At 38.8% G+C, this 23,169-nt stretch overlaps 1 protein-coding gene across 1 annotated transcript in view; it reads right to left on the bottom strand.

The window, feature by feature from the left end:
- The window catches only part of ACTRT1 (actin related protein T1), a 125,194-nt gene that overhangs the window by 73,205 nt on the left and 28,820 nt on the right, over nt 1–23,169 (bottom strand).

Raw genomic sequence — 23,169 nt, 5'->3', positions numbered from 1 at the left:
AAGTGTTTTAATCATAAATGGATGTTGCATCTTGTCAAATGCTTTTTCTGCAACAATTGATATAATCATATGTATTTTTTCCTTTGTGTTGTTTACATAATGTATCATATTGATGGATTTGCATATGTTGAACCATCCTTGTGTCCCTGGGATGAACCTAACTTGGTCCTGATGAATAATCTTTTTAATCCATTGTTGCATTCGATTTGCTAGAATTTTGTTTAGGATTTTTGCATCTGTATTCATCAGAGATATTTGTCTGTACTTCTCTTTTTTTTGTGTTGCCCCTGCCAGGTTTTGTATCAGGGTAATGTTGGCTTCATAAAATGAGTTAGGGAGCACTGTTTCTTCCTCAATTTTTTGGAAGAGTTTGAGCAGGATTGGTATTAGATCCTCTTTGAAGGTTTGGTAGAATTCAATAGTGAAGCCCTCTGGTCCCGGACTTTGCTTTTTGGAAGGTATTGAATGACTGATTAAATTTCTTTACTGGTGAGTGGTCTGTTTAAATTTTCCAGTTATTCATGTTTCAACCTAGGAAGGCTATATGTTTCTAAAAAGTCGTCAATTTCTTCTAGATTATTGAATTTGGTGGCATATATTCCTTCATAGTATTCTTGGATGATCCTTTGTATTTCTGTGGTGTCCGTGATAACTTCCCCTTTTTCATTTCTGTGGATACCATTTCCGTGGAGTATCAATTTCCACCCTTTCACTTTGAGTCTATACTTGTCCTTGTAGCTGAGATGTGTCTCTTGGAGACAGCATATGGTTGGGCTTAGTGTTTGGATCCATTCTTTTACTCTGAGACTTTTTATTGGTGAGTTCAGTCCATTTCCATTTAGGGTGATTATCGATATGTGAGGATTTCCTGTCATTCTATCATTAGTTTTCTGGTAAGTTTGTTTCTCCATGGTTTCTTTGCCTTTTTGTTGTTGTCTATTATTTCTGTGTGGTGGTATTCTACAATGTTTCCCTCTGTTTCTTCTTTTATTACAGTATATATTTCAGTTCTGGATTTTTCTTGAGTGGTTACCCTTATGTTTATGGAAAAGAAAGTTTGATATTTAGAATATTCCATTTTCTTCAGCATGCTTACTTTCTCCATTCCCATATTCTGGTTCAGGCCTTTACTTTCCCTCTTTTTATGTTTTGGTTGCCACAAGTTGTCCCTGTTGATGGTGGTCGAATATTCTCCTTTAGTATTTCTTGTAATGCAGGTCATTTATTAGAAAATTCCCTCAGCTTTTGTTTGTCTGGAAAGGTCTTTATTTCTCCTTCATATCTAAAGGATATCTTTGCTGGATATATTATTCTTGGCTCATAATTTCTCTCTTTCAGTAGTTTGAATATTTGGTTCCACTCCCTCCTGGTTTGTAGAGATTCTGCTGAAAAAATATAATGATAATCTGAAGGGCTTTCCTTTGTAGGTTAACGTCTTATTTTCCCTGGCTGCCTTGAGGATTCTTTCTTTGTCGTTGATTTTAGACACCTTCAGAACAATGTGCCTTGGAGAAGGCTTGTTGGGGTTGAGGTAATTAGGTGTTCTATTTGCTTCTTGGATTCGAGGATCCAGTTCTTTCCACAAGTTTGGAAAGTTTTCATTGATTATATGTTTGAATATACTCTCTGTTCCCTTCTCTCTTGTTTCTCTTTCTGTTATGCCCATTATTCTTATATTGCTCTTTCTGATGGAGTCAGCAAGTTCTTGTAGGGTTCTTTCATTTCTTTTAAGTTTCAAGTCTCTTTTTTCTTCCATCCGTGTCATTTCCAGGTTTCTATCTTCGATGTCACTGATTCTTTCCTCCATCTGGTCAACTCTCCTTCCTAAGCTCGCTATTTCTTTCTTTGTTTCTTCTATTGAGTTCTTAATCTCCAGAAATTCTATTTTGTTTTTTTTTTAAAATTTCAGTGTCTTTGGTAAAATGTTCATGTTGTTTTTGATTCTGTTTCTGAGTTCATTAAACTGCTTTTCTGTATTTTTTTTGCATATTGTTGAGGTTTTTCAGAACTGCAATATTGAATTAGCTGTCATTTAAGTCACATATTTCCATATCTGTAATTTCATTTTCTGGAGACTTTTCACTTTCTTTCTGAGCTGTCTTTTTGCTTTGGTTATTAATGACAATTAGTGATTTATTATTTCTCTTCCTAGACATCTACAGAAGTGCATTCTGCAACAGGTTCATAGGAAGAGGTTTTTCTTTTGTTTTCCAGTATGTGTTGGTAGAATGTTTTATTTCCTCTCCAACTTCAGCTCTTTTTTTTCTCACACTGTAGTGTTATGTTTTCTCTGCACTATTTCAACTTCTCACACAATGGGGGGATTCCCTGGAAGGCGGACTTCTCCTTTTTTAACAGTTCCCCTGGATCATATGGTGCTATGTCCCTGTGGGAGTGCTGAGAGCTTTTGAAATTCCAAAGCTTTTCCTGAACTAGATTCAGAGCCCGTGGGTTTCAGCAGTTCTGTTTACTCCAGCAGGGGTCCACCCAGATAGTTGGGAATAGGGGCGGGGTGAGTTTTGAGAGGCGGCCTAGAGCAATGGTGGCAAATACCACACAGCCGGTCCTGCTTTCACAGCTCCCTTCCTTTTGCCGAACTAGTTGGGCTGCTAATCTGTGTCTGCGGACCACTGTTCTCAGAACTGCAAATATTCTATTCTTTTGATCTGACAGTGCTACTGTTCCGCTTCTAGCACTGGGCAGGTGGGGGCGGGATGAGCTCTGGGAGGGTATGGAGGGGGTGGCTAGTCTCAGTCCCCAAGGCTTCCATTCTTTGTGGCAGTGAGGGCTTAAATCACCATTTTCAGCCTTCTTCCCTCAGTCTTTTCTCCGAGGTCTCTGCCGTGAGTGTTGGGTTCAGCTTTGTTACATGCTGTCCCCTCAGCCCTTTGGGCCATGAACAGAGCCCTAGCAGTCTGAGTTCTTCCCTCTCCCACAGCTGCAGTAGTTCCGGGATGCAGGGATCTCGGAGTACCGAGCTAAGTCTGCTTCCTGTGCCCACATGGCTTCGTCTCTGCACTTCTCCTTCCCTCCTCCCCTTCTCGAGCAATTTGCCCACCTCTAGTTGAATTCAGTAGTGAGCCTCTTCGTCTTACCTGTCTGTTGTGCATGGAGTGCTTTGTGGAGTTATAGCTGTTTAATTTCTTGTAAATTCCAGGGGAGATTTCCAGAGGCTCACCTCATGCCGCTATTTTGATGACATCTCTCTTAATTTTTGTTTTTAAAATCTCTTATTATGCTTCGTGTTGTTTGGAGATATCTCTAATTCTGAAACTTTGTTAGGGTGAAACCATGTTCCCGGATACCATGTTGTATGAGGGTTTCCCCCAATTCTCGAACACTGTTAGAGCGAAACCATGTTAAAAATGTGCCATGTTATACGGAGGTTACTGTGTTCTTTATTTCAGTTTTTGTAGTCTTTATTTCTGACTGGTTCTTTTTTATGTTTTTTATTGCCCTTTCTATGTTTCGTACCTTTTTGTTGAAGGTTTCCTTTAGATCATTGAACATCCTTATAGCCCATGTTTGGAACTCCTCATCTGGTAGATTGCTTATCTCCGTTGTATTTAGTTCTTTTTCTGGAGCTTTGTTCTTTTATTTGGGAAGTGTTTCTTTGTCTCTCTGTGTTTGTTTCTATGTAGGGCTGCTATCTCTCCTAGTCTTTGTACAGTGGCCTTATGTAGTAGGTTTCCTGTGTGACCCAGTGGGGCAATCTCCCTCTTAACTGGAGCCAGATCATCCAGGTGTGTCCCTTGTGTGGGTTGTGTATACCCTCCTGATGTAGTTAAGACTTGATTGCTTTTTCACATCAATGGGAGGGATTGACCCTCAGGCTGCTTTGTTGTGAGCACTGGCTGTTACTACAGTAGAGATACTGTTGTGCAAGGGCTGACCCTATAGAGAATTGTTCATGTTAATGGTGCTCTGGTTCCTGCCCAAACTGCCATTTGGGTATGTCATCCTTGGAAGTGGCTGATTGATGCTTTGGCCAAGTCAGAAGCTGGTCACTGGGCCTGCCAGCCTCGGGGTCTCCTGGGTGGTGATCCACTGCAGGACAATTTCAGCCTCATTTTGTGCCTTACCTAGGGCCACCTGGCATGAGCCACAAGGGAATTTAGAGATGGCTGCCACCCACACTGTGCTTGGAGGTGCCTTGAGAGACCAAGCCATGAACCAAGGCTGCCTGTTGCTAGTGGTGACCTTAGGGCTGTTCAGCCAGAGGTATGGGACACACTGAAGCCAGATGCTGCTTGTTTGGATTTTGTGAACCTTTGAAAGACTTTAGGAATGTCCGCAGCATGAGCCAAGGCAGGCCACGTATATTGGAAAAACACTAGAAGTTGCTTGGGCGCACCTCAATGTTGGGTGGGGTGTGGTCTCAAGAAATCACTAGGGTGTGGCAAACGAAAGTCAATAGCCAATTTGATGGAGACACAGATATGGCTTCTGCCTGCATCTGCATGCAGAGAAGGGGAGGGATGAACAAACAAAGGCTTCTACAAGTTCCTTTATCAATGACAAAGCTACCCATCTAGTCCTCAACCTAAAGGCAGACTACTCAGTTCCTCCTCATATGTTCCTATCAAGCTGCTGTCCCAGTGCTGAAACTCAGAGCCAGTGCATCAGTCATTAAGTCCATTTTCAGTCCCTTTAAGAGGAGCACTTGTGAGTGCAGCTGACCTCCAACTTCCCCAGCCACAATCTTTTCTGGTTTTCATTGCCAAAAATTGTGGTTACTATTCTCCATGGCAGTGAAACCCTGGACTGGGGAGGGGCTGGTCCCCATGGTGGGACCTCCATAGCCAAGGTGTCCCTGCCAGCTTTGAATGGTCACGTGTGAATGTGGGACAAGCCTGTTCAGAGTTGGTGCCCCTTCTACCACTCTCAAAGTGTCTTCTCCTGTATTCCTGTAGTTGTAGGGCTTTGGTTCATCTAGACTTCAGGTGATTCTCAATAATAGTTTTTTTGTGGTATGGTTGTATTTGATATTATCCTGAGAATAGGTGAGCATAGCATTTACCTATTCTTCTATCTTGACTGGAAAACAAACAAACAAAAACTTATTTTATTTTTAATGAACACATTTTTTGTTTGTTTGTTTCTTTTAAGATTAAAGAAGAGAGAGTTGTCATATGTAACCTGGCAGAACTGTTCCTGGTCAATTTTGTTACCCACCAGCACCAGGGGAATTGCACAGGTGTGACAAGCCTGAAATGTGAGCTTTTGAAACATGACAGCTTCCTGGAACGATTGTTGGCTAGTGATGGAGTACATTATGATGAATCTCTCCCCACCTCACATGTACTGCTCCCTCATGGCTGTGTGGGAAATTTATTTATTAATTATTACTGACTGTGTCTAAATAAGTTAAGTATTAACAATTTGTTAGAGTTGTTACATCCAAAACATTAAATGTAAGTCAAAATGTATATGTAACCTTGTGATTAATAATCCAATAAAAAACAAAATATACACATAATAAAGGAAAATAGACACAATTCATCAATCATATATTTCTATTTCTAATAGCACTACTACTAGCTAACACCTATTGAGTGATATGTGTCAGGTGCTTTGTACTTTGCATGCATTATCTAGTGTTAAAATCATAATAACATCATCTGCATTTTACAGATAAGGAAATTTTCAGTCATTGCAGAATTTTAATTGACATACAAAGACATTGTGAAAAAGCATGCATTTGAATTAGTAACCAAATTTGATTCTAAAAGAGACATTTTTTATTAGTGAGGCAAAATTCTGAACTCTTCATTATCATAACAAATTGCTAATGATGTTTACATGTTCTTTAACCAAATGAGGTTGAAAAGATCCGTACAAACTATATGTTTAAAAGGTATTTTAGATGACGTCATAGTAATGCCAGCAGCAGGGCACACTTTCTGAGTTCTCCTCTGGATCTTATTACAAACGGGACCTATAACCCATCAAAGAACTCTTTGCTCATCACACAGAACAGCTAAGAGACTCGTGGAAGGATTACTTGAAGGTGCGCTAATTGGGCGAGCAGGAGAAGGAAGGAAGGGAGCAGAGTGAAAATGCGTGGGCCCGCGGTGGGGTCCCAGCCCGTGGCGGTGGCGGCGGCGGTGGCGACAGCGAAAACCGCGGTGGCACCCGCAGTTCCGGACATGCACGGGATCCCAGGGCGGAACAGAAAGCACAGAGACCAGGAGGTGGGCTCTTTCCCTGCATCCCACAGCTGATCTCTCCCGCCGGGAGGGTGGCTAGTGGGCCCTAGGGCGGACAAAGAACACAGACTCCATACCTGGGCGCCTCCCCCCCACCGCTCTTCCAATCTTAACCCCGCCCTTCCAGAGACTTAAACTGGCCCCTGAACTGAGGAGTAGTATCAGATTACAGAGGAGCCATAGTCCTCAGGCACTGGGAAGACTGACAGGCAGCCCTGACCCAGGGAAGAGGCTGGGAAGAGTGTGATTTTGGCTGGGCTAAGAGAGAAGAGACTCCTCCACCCCCAGCCACCATCTTTTCTGTCCTGCTGGAAGAGGGTGACGCACGGCTGGGCTGGGAGAGAGAAGACCCCTCCATCACCAGGCTCCACCTTTTCTGGCCTGCCTAGGGCGGGGCAAGTGCAACTACGGAGGCACTCTCAGGGATCAGCAGTAAGCGGCAGACGCAGCTCTGGGCTTTCAGCAGCTCAGAAATCTCCCAACCACCCCCCCCCCATACAACACACAATGAAGAAGTGCCCTAAGACTCAGGAGTACTGGACACGGGGCTGGTGGTGCTACTCTCAGTGTGCATATGTGCAGGCAAGATCAGAAACTGCACTGACTTTGTAAAAACTATCATCCAGACCCCTCAGGCCCACACAATTAAATCTACAGTCTCAAAGTCACTCAGCGCACCAGGTGACCGACTCTGTCTGTGAAATCAGCAGGGGGCTCCTTGGTACAGCAGAGGACAACCTGGACATTACTTGGTGGGCTTAGGCCAAGACTGGCGCTGCTTTTTGTTTTGCTTTGTTTTGTTTTGTTTTGCTTTGTCTTTATATATTTGATATATTTGCCTGTGTCAGGTGGGGGTTATTGGGTGTTTGTACATGTGAATGTATTTGATTTTTTTTCTTTGTTGTTGTTGTGTTTGTGATTTGTTTGTTCTGAAATTGCCCTACCAGGGCCCAGCTTAAGAGGCACATGATTCAACATATCCAGAGGCCAACTCCAGACCAAACCAGAGTACTACCTACAAGTCACACACCCAGAGGGAATTCGCTACAGGCACTAGAGCCCATAGAGGCCAATCCACATTTAAGTGGTCAACCCTCACACAGCAGAATGCCCTGCAGTGGGCAGAGCCAAGTCTCACAACGAGTCAGCCTAGGAGTTAATCCCACCTACTCACAAGCAAAAAGCAATTAAAGATTTTCATGAACAGGACAATATACACAACACAAGAGTCACCATTGGAGCACACACAGAGGAGAAGAACAACGTAGTGCAAGTCAAATATAAAGGACACATACTACATAAGATAACCTAGCAAGAACTAAGAACTCTAGGGGATCTACCTAATACATCAAAGCAAACACAGAGAGTCAGCCAGAATGGGGAAACAAAGATACACGTCCCAAATAAAAGAACAAAAGAAACCTCCACAACTGGAACCAAATGAAGCAGAGGTAACCAAACTTTCAGAGACAGAGTTCAGAACACTGGTGATAAGAATGTTTAAGGAGCTTAGAGAAGGCATACAGAAGGATGTAGGAATCATAACGAACAAGCAGTTAGAACTTAAGAAAACCATCACCGAAATTAAGAACTCACTTGAAGGAATTACCAGCAGGTAGATGAAGGAGAGGATTGAGTCATCGACTTAGAAGACAAGTTAGCAGAAATCACCCAAACAGAACAACAGAAACAAAAAAGAATAAAAAACAATGAGGATGGCTTAAGAGACCTCTGGGATAACATCAAGCACAACAACATGCGCATCATAGGAATACCAGAAGGTGAAGAGAGGAAGCAAGGGATTGAGAACATATTTGAAGTAATAATGTCCGAAAACTTCCCCAACCTGATGAAGGAAACCAACATAAAGCCCAGGAAGTGCAGAGAGTTCCAACCAGGATTAACCCAAACAGGTCCACACCAAGGCACATTATAGTTAAAATGGCAAAGCTGAAAGACAAAGAGAGAATCCTAAAAGCAGCAAGAGAAAGACAGAGGGTTACATACAAGGGAACTCCCATAAGACTATCAAATGACTTTTCTACAGAAACATTGAAGGCCAGTAGGGAGTGGCAGGAGATACTCAAACTGATGGAAAACAAAGGCCTACAACCTAGATTGCTTTATCCAGCAAGGCTATCATTTAAAGTTGATGGAGAGATAAAGAGCTTTCCAGAAAAAAATCAGCTAAAGGAATTTATTACCACCAAGCCAGCATTGCAAGTAATACTAAAAGGACTTCTGTAAACAGAAGAAAGATCAAAACAACCTAATTACAAATTTAAAAATGGCAATAACTATGTACCTATCAATAATCACTTTAAATGTAAATGGATTAAATGCTCCAATCAAGAGACATAGGGTGGCTGACTGGATAAGAAAGCAAGACCCTTGTATATGCTGTATACAAGAGACTCACCTCAGAACAAAAGACACACACAGGCTGAAAGTGAAGGGTTGGAGTAAGATATTTCATGCAAATTGAAATGAGAAAAAAACTGGAGTTGCAATACTTATATCTGACAAAATAGACTTTAAAATGAAGAACATATTAAAAGATAAAGATGGGCACTATATAATAACAAAGGGATCAATCCGACAAGAGGACATAACCCTAGTAAACATCTATGCACCCAACATAGGAGCACCTAAATATATAAAACAGGTACTGACTGACATAAAGACAGAGATCAACAGTAACACTATCATAGTAGGGGATTTCAACACACCTCTGACAACAAGGGACAGGTCTTCCAGACAGAAAATCAATATGGAAACAACAGCCTTAAATGATACATTGGACCACTTGGATTTAATCGATATTTTCAGAGCATTTCACCCCAATGCTGCAAAATACACGTTCTTCTCAAGCGCACATGGAACATTTTCCAAGATAGACCATATGTTAGGCCACAAAACAAGTCTTGATAAATTTAGAAAATTGAAATCATACCAATTGTCTTCTCTGATCACAATGCTATGAAATTAGAAATGAACAAGAGGAAAAAAACTGGAAGACACACCAACCAATTCATGGAGGTTGAATAACTAATTACTAAATAATGAATGGGTCAAGCAGGAGATCAAGGAAAAAATCAAAAGATATTTCGAGACAAACGAAAATGAAAACACGATGACACAAAATCTGTGGGATGCCGTGAAAGCAGTCCTAAGAGGGAAATTCATAGCCTTGCAGACCTACCTAAAGGAACAAGAAACATCACTAATCAACAGTTTATCATCATTCTTAAGGGATCTGGAATAAGTACAGCAAACTAAGCCCAATGGGAGCACAAGGAAGGAGATTATAAAGAAGAGCAGAAATAAATGAAATAGAAACCAGAAAAACAATACAAAATTACAATGAACCCAACAGTTGGTTCTTACAGAAGATAAATAAAATCGACAAACCTTTAGCCAGACTCATTAAAAATAAAAGAGAGAGGGGACCCAAATTAATAAAATCAGAAATGAAAGAGGAGAAGTGAAAACGGACACTGCAGAAATACAAAAAGTTTTAAGAAATTACTATGAGCAACTATATGCCGACAAATTTGACAATCTGGAAGAAATGTACAATTTTCTAGAAGCGTACAACCTTCCAAGGCTAACTCAAGAAGAAACAGAAAACCTGAATAGACTGATTACCACCAGGGAAATTGAATCAGTAATGAACAATCTCCCAACAAACAAAAGCCCTGGACCAGATGGCTTTACAGGTGAATTTTACAAAACGTTGAAAAAAGAATTATCACCTATTCTCCTCAAGCTCCTCCAAAAAATCCAGAAGGAGGGAAGACTCCTAAACACTTTATACGAAGCCAGTATCACCCTGATCCCAAAATCAGACAAAGACACCACAAAAAAAGAAAACTACAGGCCGATATCTCTAATGAACATAGACGGAAATATCCTCAACAAAATATTAGCGAACAGAATTCAGCAATACATTAAAAAGATCATACACCATGATCAAGTGGGATTCATTCCTGGTATGCAAGGGTGGTTCAACATCTGCAAATCAATTAATGTGATACACCACATTAACAAAATGAAAAATAAAAATCACATGATCATATCAATAGATGCAGAAAAAGCATTTGATAAAATCCAACAGCCATTTATGATAAAAACCCTTAAGAAAGTGGGAATAAAGGGATCATATCTCAACATAATAAAGGCCATATATGACAAACCCACAGCTAACATCATACTCAATGGGGAAAAGCTAAAACCATTCCCCCTAAGATCAGGAACAAGGCAAGGTTGCCCACTATCTCCACTTCTATTCAACATAGTGCTGGAAGTTCTAGCCACAGCAATCAGACAAGAAAAAGAAATAAAAGGCATCCACATTGGTAAGGAGGAAGTAAAATTATCATTATATGAAGATGATATGATACTATATATAGAGAACCCTAAAGACTCCACCAAGAAGCTATTAGAGCTGACAGATGAATTTAGTAAAGTAGCAGGATACAAAATTAATATTCAGAAATCAGTGGCATTTGTATATACCAATAATAAAACATCAGAAGGAGAAATTAAAAAAAAATCCCATTTACAATTGCTCCAAAGTCCTTAAAATACCTGGGAAGAAATTCAACCATAGAAATAAAAGATCTGTACTCAGAAAATTATAAGACACTGAAGAAAGGAATGAAAGAAGATATAAATAGATGGAAACACATATAATGTTCATGGATAGGAAGAATTAATATAGTTAAAATGTCCATACTGCCTAAGGTGATATACATATTCAACGCAATTCCTACCAAACTACCAATGACGTTTTTCACAGAAATAGAACATATAATCCTAAAATTCATATGGGACCATAAAAGACCCCGTATGACCTGAGCAATCTTGAGAAATAAGAACAAAGTGGGAGGTATAACAATACCTGACTCCAAATTATACTACAAGGCTACAGTAATCAAAACAGCATGGTACTGGCATAAAAACAGACACATAGATCAATGGAACAGAATAGAGAGTCCAGAAATAAATCCATGCCTATATGGCCTTTTAATCTACGACAATGGAACCAAGAATGTACGATGTTACCCCATCGTACATTATTGAAAGACAGTCTATTCAATAGTGCTGGGAAACCTGGACAGACACATGCAAAAAATGAAGCTGGACCACCTCCTTACACCATATACAAAAATAAATTCAAAATGGCTGAAAGACTTAAATGTAAGATCTGGAACCATTAAATACCTAGAAGAAAATATAGGAAGAAACTTCACAGACATTACCCGGAGTAAGATTTTTACTGATATATCCCCTCGTGCAAGGGAAGTAAGAGAAAAAATAAACATGTGGGATTATATCAAACTAAAAAGTTTTTTCACAGCAAAGGAAACCATCAATAAAACAAAAAGGGATCCTACTGAATGGGAAAAGATATTTGCCAATGATATATCTGATAAGGGATTAATATCACAAATCTATGAAAAACTCACTCAACTCAACTCCAAAAAAACAAACAACCCAATTAAAAAATGGGCAGAGGACTTGAAGAGACATTTTTCTAAAAAGGACATACAGATGGCAAACAGACATTGAAGAAATGCTCAACCTCACTAACCATCAGAGAAATGCAAATAAAAACCACAATGAGATACCACCTCACCCCAGTGAAAATGGCTATCATCAATAAATCAACAAACAACAAGTGCTGGTGTGGATGTGGAGAAAAGGGAACGCTTGTGCACTGTTGGTGGGATTGCAGATTGGTGCAGCCACTATGGAAAGCAGTATGGAGGTATCTCAAAAATCTGAAAATGGAACTACCCTATGATCCAGTAATTCCACTCCTAAGTATCTATCCGGAGAAATCCAAAACTCCAATTCAAAAATCTTTATGCCCTCCTTTGTTTATTGCAGCACTATACACAATAGCTAAGACATGGAAACAACCAAAATGCCCATCGGTAGATGACTGGATTAAGTACTGTGGTACATTTATACAATGGAGTACTACACAGCCATAAAGAAGAAAGAAATCTTACCATTTGCAACAACATGGATGGACCTAGAGAACATTATGTTAAGTGAAATAAGATCAGACAGAGAAAGATAAGTACCATATGATCTCACTTATATGCGGAATCTAAAGAAAAGACTAAGTGAATGAACTAATCAGAAACAGTTCTGGAGACAAAAAGGAAAAACTAAGGGTTGCTAGATGGGCGGGGGGCGTGGGGGTAAGGGGGTAGCTGAGGGCATTAGAAAATAATCAGTAACCACAAAATGGACAAGGGGTTTTGAAAATTAATCTGGGGAACATAATCAATAATGTAAAGATTTTGTAGGGTATCCGATAGACACGTGTCCCATTTGGGAGACCATCTCAGGGAAGATGTAGATGCCTGATCACTGCACTGTACACCTGAATCTGAAGAATAATGAATGCCAACTATAATATTATGTACTTATATATGTATATATTGTTATGTAAACATTTACAAGAGGCGGAGTACAGCATTTTGAGTGGAGATAGTGGAAATGGGATGGCTCGGTGCGATGTCAGAGAGATAGTGGATGGAGGGCGGGGGGTCCACAGTGTGAGGGATATAAATGATAAATGTCTAAGTAAAAGAAAACAAAACAAAACAAAACAAAAAACAAACAAACAAACAAACAAAAAACTCATAGATACAGACAATAGTTTAGTGGTTACCAGAGGGTAAGGGGGGTGGGGGGTGGGAGATGAGGGTAAGGGGATCAAATATATGGTGATGGAAGGAGAACTGATTCTGGGTGGTGAACACACAATGTTATTTATAGATGATGTGATACGGAATTGTACACCTGAAATCTATGGAATTTTACTAACAATTGTCACCCTGATAAATTAAAAATAAATTAAAAAAATAAAAAAAATCATGGGGATGTAAAGTACAGCATAGGGAATATAGTCAATAATACTATAATATCTATATATGGTTTCAGATGGGTACTAGACTTATCAGGGTGACCACTTCATAAGTTATATAGATATCTAACCACTATGTTATACATCTGACACTAACATAATACTTTATGCCAACTTTAATTGAAATTTTTTTTTAAATATTAAAAAATAAATACCAGGGGTGGCCAGATGGCTTGGTTGGTTAGAGCGCGAGCTCTCAACAACAAGGCTGCCAGTTCAATTCCCACATGGGATGGTGGGCTGCGTCCCCTGCAACTAAGTTTGAAAACGGCGACTGGACTTGGAGCTGAGCTGCGCCCTCCACAACTAGACTGAAGGACAATGACTTGGAGCTGATGGGCCCTGGAGAAACACACTGTTCCCCAATAAAATTTATTAAAAATAAATAAATGAATGCCAGTACTGCTAAAAAAAAAGGTATTTTAATTGGCAGTATTTTACACTTATGAGCAATTAGCTCATGGTAAATGTATCAGTTTTTATCTATTACTAAATACAGTAGAAATACAAGTCCATACCCAACCTTTGCCTCAATTTAGTGGGCAATGACCTATACCCTGAATGACTGAGAGTTAGAGACTAGCCACCAAACCAAGTCATCAGAAGTTAATGAACAAGAGCAAATTAAGGAAGTCCAGACAAGTTAAAAAAAAGGAAATTTACATATAAAAGGTCCAAGGGAATCTAGAAGTAAACACAACAAATTGGAGTCTTCTGTTTTTCCAAAGTCAAATGTTAAATACTTTTTAGCACTCTGCTGGATACAGGTATGATGGCTCATGTGCTGGAAATTTGACAACAGGTCGTGGCCACCAAAATATAAAGACTATATTATAGAGGCAAGGTTTATAGAAAATTGGAAGGACCAAGAAGCAAGATAAAACCAAAATTTCTGGAGAATATGGATAGTAAAGCTAGAATTTAGGCATGAGGGATGAAGCAGATATCCAATGTTCAGAAGTAAACAAAAAGGTGGTGGCTTGGTTACGAAAAACAAAACAAGAACAATATTTTTGGGACAGAGCATCAGGTAAAAATAGGATCAGCAGGAAGTTGGTCCAGTGATAAGTAAGCTGAAGATCTAGGAATTATTGGTCTTTCTATCTCACCTACCAAAGTGTCAGGTTGTTTCAGAGCCCATGAAAGTTTGACCTCAGATGCGAGGTCTGATAGTAAAGATCGCAAACTCATCCTAGAAAAAGTGCTACATAACTCATTGCTGAATATCACTACAGTCACCTTCAAAATATTCCCCATGGGAAGTAATGCACTGACACCAGAACCCAGTCCACCCTTCAAAGCAATTTTGGAATACTGTTTCTGGAATGGCCATCAGAGCTGGCGTCATATTACATTTGATGTCTTGAATATCATCAAAATGTCTTCCTTTCAATATTTCCTTAATAAACAGGTAAAGAAAGAAGTCACTGAGGTCCAGATCACGTGAGTAGGGAGGGTGTTCCAATACAGTTATTTCTTTCCTGGTTAAAAACTCCCTCAACACAGTGCCATGTTAGCTGGTGCGTTGTCATGATGCAAGAGCCATAAATAGTTGGCAAAAAGTTCAGGTCGTCTAACTTTTCCACACAGACTTTTCAGCACTTCAAAATAGTACAGTTGGTTAGATGTTTGTCCAATTGGTACAAATTCATAATGAATAATTCCTCTGATATCAAAAAGGTTAGCAATGCCATTGCAACAAATTTGTGAACTTACTTGTAAGACCTTCATATAATGGAAAGCAGTGATGAAGTCTGAAGATTTCAGGCACAGAGAAACAAACAACACTATGGAATGAACTAAAATAGACACACACCAATCAATAAATATTTGTCCTGCTACAATCAAATTTTCTCTTAAAAAAAGAATTTTCTGTAGCTCAAGTTTATATATTTTTAATGTGACTAAGAAGACAATAGATAAATGTTATTTTTCTGAGCGTCTTCCAAATAATTAAAGTGATCCGAGATTTCCTGAAACTCTATAATAATTTTTAATCTGTAGACTATGTCTAAAGGATAGCTCTAAAAAATAAAGCAATAAAGGATAGCTCTAAACATTTTTAAATGAAAAATTAATATTTTTAATTAAATTTATTGGGGTGGCAGGATACTACTCTACTGTGTGTAAATACCACAACTTCTTTCTCCTATCATCTATCAAAGGATACTTTGTTGTTTCCATGTATTGGCCACTGTAAATAAAGCTGCAACGAACATCGGAGCACATATATCTTTACAGATAAGTGTTTTCAGATTTTTTGGGTAGATACCCAGTAGAGGGATTGCTGGGTCATATGGTAATTCTATTCGTAAATTTTTGTGGAACCTCCACACTGCCTTCCATAGCGGTTACACCAGTCTGCATTCCCACCAACAGTGTATGAGGGTTCCTTTTTTTCACATCCTCTCCAACACTTGTTATTATGTGTCTTGTTGATGATATCCATTCTAACTGGTGTGAGTTGATATCTCATTGTGGTTTTTATTTGCATTTCTCTGATGATTAGTGATGTCGAGCATTTTTTTATATGTCTATTTGCTATTTGTATGTCCTCCTTGGAGAAATGTCTATTAAGGCCCTCTGCCCATTTTTTTTTAATTGGATTGTTTTTTGTTGTTGTTGTTGCTGACTTGCATGAGTTCTTTATATATTTTGGATATTAGCCCCTTATTGGACGCGTTGTTTGCAAATATCTTCTCCCATTCAGTTTGTTGGCTCTTTATTTTGTCGATGGTTTCTGTTGCTGTGCAGAAGCTTTTTGGCTTGATATAGTCTCATTCATTTATTTTAGCTTTTACTTCTCTTGCCTTTGAAGTTATATTCGTAAAATCCTCTTTGAACCCAAGGTCCATAAGTTTAGTACCTATGTTTTCTTATATATGATTTATTGTTTCAGGTCTTACATTTAGGTCTTTAATCCATTGATAGTTAACTTTGGTACATGGTGACAGATAGAAGTCTAGTTTCATTCTTTTGCACAAGACTTTCCAATTCTCCCAGCACCATTTAATGAAGAGGCTGTCTTTTCTCCATTGTAAGTTTTTGGCTTCTTTGTTGAAAATTATCTGTTCATCCATATGTATGTGGGTTTATTTCTGGGTTCTCAATTCTATTCCATTGTTCTGTGTGTCTGTTTTTTCTGCCATTGCCATACTATTTGATTATTGTTGCATTATAGTACAAGCTGAAGTCAGAGAGTGCAATACCTCCAGTCTTGTTCTTTTTTCTTGGGATTTCTTTGGCTATTCAGGGTTTCTTGTGGTTCCATACAAATCTGATGATATTTTGTTCTATTTCTTTAAAAAAAAATGCCATTGGGATTTTAATGGTGATTGCATTAAATCTGTATATTGCTTTGGGTAATATGGATATTTTTACTAGGTTGATCTTCGAATACATGAACAAAGAATATCTTTCTATTATTTTGTGTTATCGTCAATTTCTTTATAAAAAGTCTTATAATTTTTTAGTATATAGGTGCTTCACATCCTTTGTTAGTTGTATTCCTAGGAATTTTATTCTTTTTCTTGCAATTGCAAAAGGAATTTTTTTTCATTTTTTTTCTGAAATTCTATTGCTAGTATAGGAATATGATGCATTTTTGTAAATTGATTTGGTAGCCAGCATCTTTACTGTATTTGTTTATAGTTTCTCCTAATTTTTTGGTGCAGTCTTTAGCATTTACTACATAGAGAATCATGTCATTTGTCAAAATGAAAATTTAACTTCTTCAATTCCAATGTGTATGTCTTTTATTTTTTTGTCTTGCCTGATTGCACTGGCTTGGACTTCCAATTCTATGTTGAGTAGCAATGTTGATTGGGGAAAACTCTGTCATATTCCTGAACATAGAAGAAAGGCTTCAGTTTTTTACCATTAACTATGATATTAGCTGGGTTTTTGTCATATATGGCCTTTATTATGTTAAGGTATTTTCCTTCTTTACCCATTTTATTAAGTCTTTTAATCATAAATGGATGTTGTTTCTTGTCAAATGCTTTTTTCTGCATCTATTGATAAAGTCATATGGTTTTTATCTTTTATTTTCTTTATGTAGTGTATCACATTGATTGATTTGCATGTGTTGAACCACCATTGTGCCCTGGCAGGAACCCCACTTGATCGTGTTGCTTGATCTTTTTAACGTTATGCTATTTATATTTGATATGCTAGAACTTTGTTTAGGATTTTTGCATCTGTATTCATCAAAGATATTGGTCTGCAAATTTTTTTTTTTTTTTAATTTTTATCCTTACTAGATTTGGTATCAGTGTAATGTTGGCCACATAAAATGTGTTACGATGTATTGCCTCTTCTTCACTTTTCTGGAAGATTTTGAGGAGGAAAGGTGTTAGGTCCCCTTTTAATGTTTGGTAGAATTCACTAGTCAAGCTATCTGGTCCTGGACGTTTGTTTTCATGAAGGTTTTAGATGACTGATTCACTTTCCTTATTGTTGATCTGTTATTTAAATTTTCCAATTTTTTGTGATTCAGTCTACAAAGAGTATATGTTTTTAGAAATGTGTCCCTTTCTTTAAAGTTACTGAATTTGGTAAAATATAGTTCTTCATAGTATTGTTTCCCCCCGTTTTTATTAGTTTCAGGTGTACAAAGAAATTAATAGTTAGACATTTAAACCCCTCATACAGTGGTAGCCCACCCCCCTCTACTGCCCCTCTAACATCTTATATAGCTGTTACAATACCATCGACCATCTTCCATATGTTGTACTCTATATCCTGTGACTATATATACATATATATTTAGTTATAGTTGACATTCAATATTATTCTACCTTAGCTTCTGGTGTATAGCACATTGGTCAGGCATCTACACATTCTATGACATGATCCCTCTGATAAGTTCAGTGCTCATCTGGCACCTTACATGATCTTTACAACATTGTTGATTATATGCCCCATACTGTACTAACTACCAATTTGTAGTTCTTAATGCCTTCACCCTGCCCCCAGCCCCATTCCCAACTATAACCCTGATAGATCTAGTACCTATCAGGCATCACACTTTGTTATTACAACATTATTGAGTATTTTCCTTATGCTATACCCTACATCCCCATGACTACTGTATAACAACCAATTTGTACTTATTAATCCCTTCCCCTTTCACCCATCCCTAACCACCCTCTTATCTTAAAGAAGTCCCTCTAAGATTCCCTATAATACTGGTTTGGTGGTGATGAACTCCTTCAGCTTTTTCTTGTCTGGGATGTTCTTTATCTGTCCTTCAATTCTAAATCAAAGCCTTGCTGCGTAGAGCAATCTTGGTTGTATGTCGCTGCTTTTCACACTTGGAATATTTCCTGCCACTCCCTTCTTGCCTGCAAAGTTTCTGTTGAGAAATCTGCTGACAGTCTTATGAGGGCTCCCCTGTAGGTAACTGCTTTTCTCTTGCATGCTTTTAAGATTCTCTCTTTGTATTTAACCTTTGGCATTTTAATTATGATGTGTCTCAGTGTTGGCTTCTTTCGATTCATCTTGTTTGGAACTCTATGTGCTTCCTGGCCTTGAATGTCTATTTCCTTCACCAGGCTAAGGAAGTTTTCTGTCATTATTCAAATAGGTTTTCAATTTCTTGCTTTCAGTATTCTCCTCCTGGTACCCCTATAATGTGAATGTTGGTACGTTTGATATTGTCCTGGAGGCCCCTTAAACTCTCCTCAATTTTTTGAATTCTTTTTTCGTTTTGTTGTTCTGTTTCGGTGTTTTCTACTACCTTATCTTCTACATGGCTGGTTGGATCCTTTGCTTCATCTGATCTACTGTTGATTCCCTGTAATATGTTCTTCATTTCCATTATTATAGCCTTTGTTTCTGACTCGTGTTTTTTTTTTTTTTTTTTTTTTTTTGCTTTGTTTTTGTTTTTTTTTTTTATGGTTTCCATCTCCATTTTTATGCTTCCCATTTCTCTGTTGAAGTTCTCCCTGAGATTATTGAGCATTCTTATAATCAGTGTTTGGAACTCTGTGTCTGATAGATTGCTTATATCTGTTTCACTTTGTTCTTTTTCTGGAGCTTTGTTCTGTTCTTTTATTTGGCAAATATTTCTTTGTTTCCCCATTTTTGCTGCCTCCCTGTATTTGTTTCTATGTATTAGGTAAAGCTGCTCTGTCTTCTGGTTTTAGTAGAATGGCTTTATGTAGTAGGTGTGTTGTGGGGTTCAGTGGTGCAGTCTTTCTGGTCACCTGAGCCACACGCTCCAGGTGTGTGCCTTGTGTGGATTGTGTGTGCCCTCCCCGTGTAGTTGGTTGATAACTGCACATCAATGTGAGGGACTGCCCATGGAGCTCACTGGTTGTGAGACTGGCTTTGACTACAATGGAAGAGTTGTTGTGCAGGGGCTGACCCTACAGCTTCAGCTCATTTTGAAGCTGGCCACTGGGGGTTCCAGCCCCAGGACAAACTTAGAGGGGATTTGCTGTAGGTCTACTTCAACCACAGTCCATGCCCCACCGAGGTTACCCAGCAGGAGCCAGAAAGAAATCCTTAGATGCCCTGTTTCCCCAAAAATAAGACCTAGCAGTGCAACCAGCTCTAATGTGTCTTTTGTAGCAAAAATTAATTAATATAAGACCTGATTTATATTATATTATATTACATTATATTATATTACATTACATTATATTATATTATATTATATTATATTATATTATATTATATTATATTATATTATATTATAATATTATATTAACCCGGTATTATATTAAAGTAAAATAAGACTGGATCTTGTATTAATTTTTGCTCCAAAAGATGCAATAGAGCTGATTGTCCGGGGAAACACGGTGGCTGCACCGGCACTGTGCTTGGAAGTGCCTTGAGAGGCCATGCCATGAACCTAGGCCAGCCGCCACTTGTGCCAGCTTAGGGCTGCTCAGCCAGAGGCACAGGGCATGCTCAAGCCAGATGCTACTTGTCTGGGTTCTGCGAACCTTTGAGATACTAGGAATGTCTGCAGCTTGAGCCAAGGCAGGCGTGGTGGTCTGCATGAAAAAGCCACTGGATGCATCTTGGGTGTGCCCAAAAGTTGGGTGGGGCCAGGTCTTAAATTGCCAGGGTGTGGTGAATGAACTGTGGAGACTTAGAAATGGAGGCCACCCATGTTCATGCACTGGGAAGGGGGAGGTCTCAACAAAGAAACAATGGCCTCCACCAGCTCCCCCGTCCTGGAGAAAGCTGTCTCTCCAGCCCCCACCCTGAACCAGACAACTCAATTCCCCACCATTTGTCCCTGCCACTCTTTTAGCTGCTGCCCCAGCACTGGAGCTCAGAGCAAGTTATTCCTTTGGTTGGTAAGTCTGCATGCAGTTCCTTTAAGAGAAGTGCCTCGGAGTGCCACTGCACTCAATCTCACTCAGTCACAATGTCTGCTGGTTTTCATAACCAGATATTTTGGGGACTTCTCTCCCCGAACACTGGGCTGGAGTGGGGCTGGGATCTCTTGTCTTTCTAGGGGATGGTGAGGGACCCCATAGCCGAAATAACCCTCCCAATCTTTAATGGTCACATGCAGCTGTGGGACTAGCCCCTTCCGTGACTCTGACCCTCCTACCAGTCTGGAGGTTACTTCTACATGTCCTTAGTTTAAAGGCATCAGTTCAGCTTGATTTCAGGTGACTTTCAGTAATGGTTGTTTTGTAGATTAGTTGTAATTTTGATGTGGTTGTGAGAGAAGGTAAGCACAACATTTACCTACTGCACCATCTTGGTGCCTCCTTCATAGTATTCTTGTATGATCCTTTGTATTTCTGTGGTCCCCATGATAACTTCTCCTCTTGCATTTTTTATTTTGTTTATTTGTGTCTTTTCTGTTTTTGTCTTAGTGAGTCTAACCAAGGATTTGTCAATCTTTTTAATCTTTTCAAAGAATCATTTCATTATTGCATTAATTTTTTCTATTGTATTTTCATTCTCTATTGTATTTAGTTCTGCTCTAATTGTAATTATTTCCCTCCTCCTGCTGTCTTTCCCTTTCATTTGTTCTTCTTTTCCTGGTTCTTTAAGGTATAGTGTTAGGTTGTTTATTTGGGACTCTTCTTGTTTCTGGAGGTAGGCCTGTAATGGTATAAATTTTCCTCTTATTACTGTTTTCAATGCATCCCAATAATTTTGATAGGATATATGTTCATTCTTATTTGTTTCTATGCATCTTTTCATTTCTCCTTTTGTTTGTTCTTTTACCCAGTTGTTCTTTAAAAGTTGTGGGGAGCCATGATTTCTTGTTATTTTAAAGCCTTGCAGACTGGCTCAGTTTATGATTAACTTGTTTCAGCTTCTAAGGCATTATCTCTGCCTGCACCTGGAGGGTGCTTGCAAGCTGCTGAGGAATGAGGTGGGAGTGACCGGTTCTCGGACACTGAGGACTGAAGACCAGCAGGATAATTGGTGGGCTTTGTCATGAGATAATGACTTTGGGAAAGTTTCAAGGATTTTGTAGTTAGTATGTAAAAGTCATAAATTTACTCTTAATGAGATAATGCATACTCATGATTGTTAAGCTGCATGTACACAGATGGTATAAATTGGTGAAAGAAAGTAAACTCAGTGCTTCAGCATCACTGGAGACCGATATCGCATCTTAATTAATTGTGAGTGTCTTTATTTAATTCCCACTCCCCCTTTCAGGTTCTTCGTTGATTCGTGGCTGCTGGTCGGTCACAAAAAGTATGTTGTTTAATCTCCACATATTTGTAGCTTTTCCTGATTTCTTTTCACAGTTGAAAGCCTTGTAATCAGAGAATATGCTTGGTATGATTTCAATCTTCTTAAATTTGTGGAAGCTAGTTTTATATCCCAATATATGGACTATCTTTGAGAATGTTCCATGTACACTAGAAAATAATTTATACAAAGCCTGACAATTACATATGTGAACTTGCCACACTGCACTTAAATTGGCAGCACTTTACAAACAACTCAGTAAGATTTCATAACCTTGGTATATCGGTGTCTCACTGCTGTGTTCCTGTGGACATGTGGCAGTGACTTGCTGAGTGGCATTTATTATTGTTCTTGTGTGTTTTTGTGAGCCATTGTGAGAATGTCTGAGCTTGAATTAGAGTAATGAACAAACGTTAAATTTCTTGTTAAACTTGGCAAGAATGGAAGAAAATCAGGGACAGTTTAGTGCAACTTTATAGGGATAATACCATGAAGAACATAACACTGTACAAATAGTTTAAACATATTTCTGAAGGGAGAGAACACATCACTGATGAAGAGACGTCAGGGTGGCCAGTAACTAGCAGAACTGATGAAGACATTGCATAAATTCATGGAATTGTGCATCAAAATAATTGGCTTACTGTGAGTAGCATCGCAGACAAAGTAAACATCGATAGAGAAACAGTAACAAAATCTTATTTTGAAATTAATTATTTTTATTAGTTTCAGGTGTACTTAACTGAAAAGCTTGGCAGGAGAAAGATGTGTGCAAAAATGATCCCGAAGGTGCTCACTGATGAACAAAAGCAAAGGAGAGTCGAAGTATGGCAAAACCTTTTGGAGATGCAAGATGATATTTTGTACTGTGTTATCACTGGTGATGAAACATGGGTGTACCAATGTGACCCTGAAAATATTGTAAAAGTGTACAATGAGAATCAGCCAATTCTCCATGACCAAAAAATATTCTGTCAGTCCAAATCAAGAGTCAAACTGGTGTTGCTAACTAATTGTGATATCAGAGGGATTATTTATTATAAATTTGTACCAACTGAACAATTAACAAAGCTTACTATTTGGAAGTGCTGAAAAGGCTGTGTGAAAAAGTTAGATGAGGGGCAGCCCATTAGCTCAGTTGTTTAGAGTGTGGTGCTCTTAACAACAAGATTGCCAGTTCGATCCCCACATGGGCCATTGTGAGCTGTGCCTTCCATAACTAGATTGAAACAACTATTTGACTTGGAGCTGATGGGTCCTGGTAAAGCATAATTGATAAATAAAAGTTAAAAAAATACAAAAATGACCAGAAATTTTCGCCAACAATCCATG

Source organism: Rhinolophus ferrumequinum, chromosome X (genome assembly GCF_004115265.2).
Source record: "Rhinolophus ferrumequinum isolate MPI-CBG mRhiFer1 chromosome X, mRhiFer1_v1.p, whole genome shotgun sequence".
In the NCBI taxonomy this organism is placed as follows: domain Eukaryota; kingdom Metazoa; phylum Chordata; class Mammalia; order Chiroptera; family Rhinolophidae; genus Rhinolophus; species Rhinolophus ferrumequinum.
Note: the sequence above shows the minus strand (reverse complement) of the source record. Positions and strands in the feature narration are given on the sequence as shown.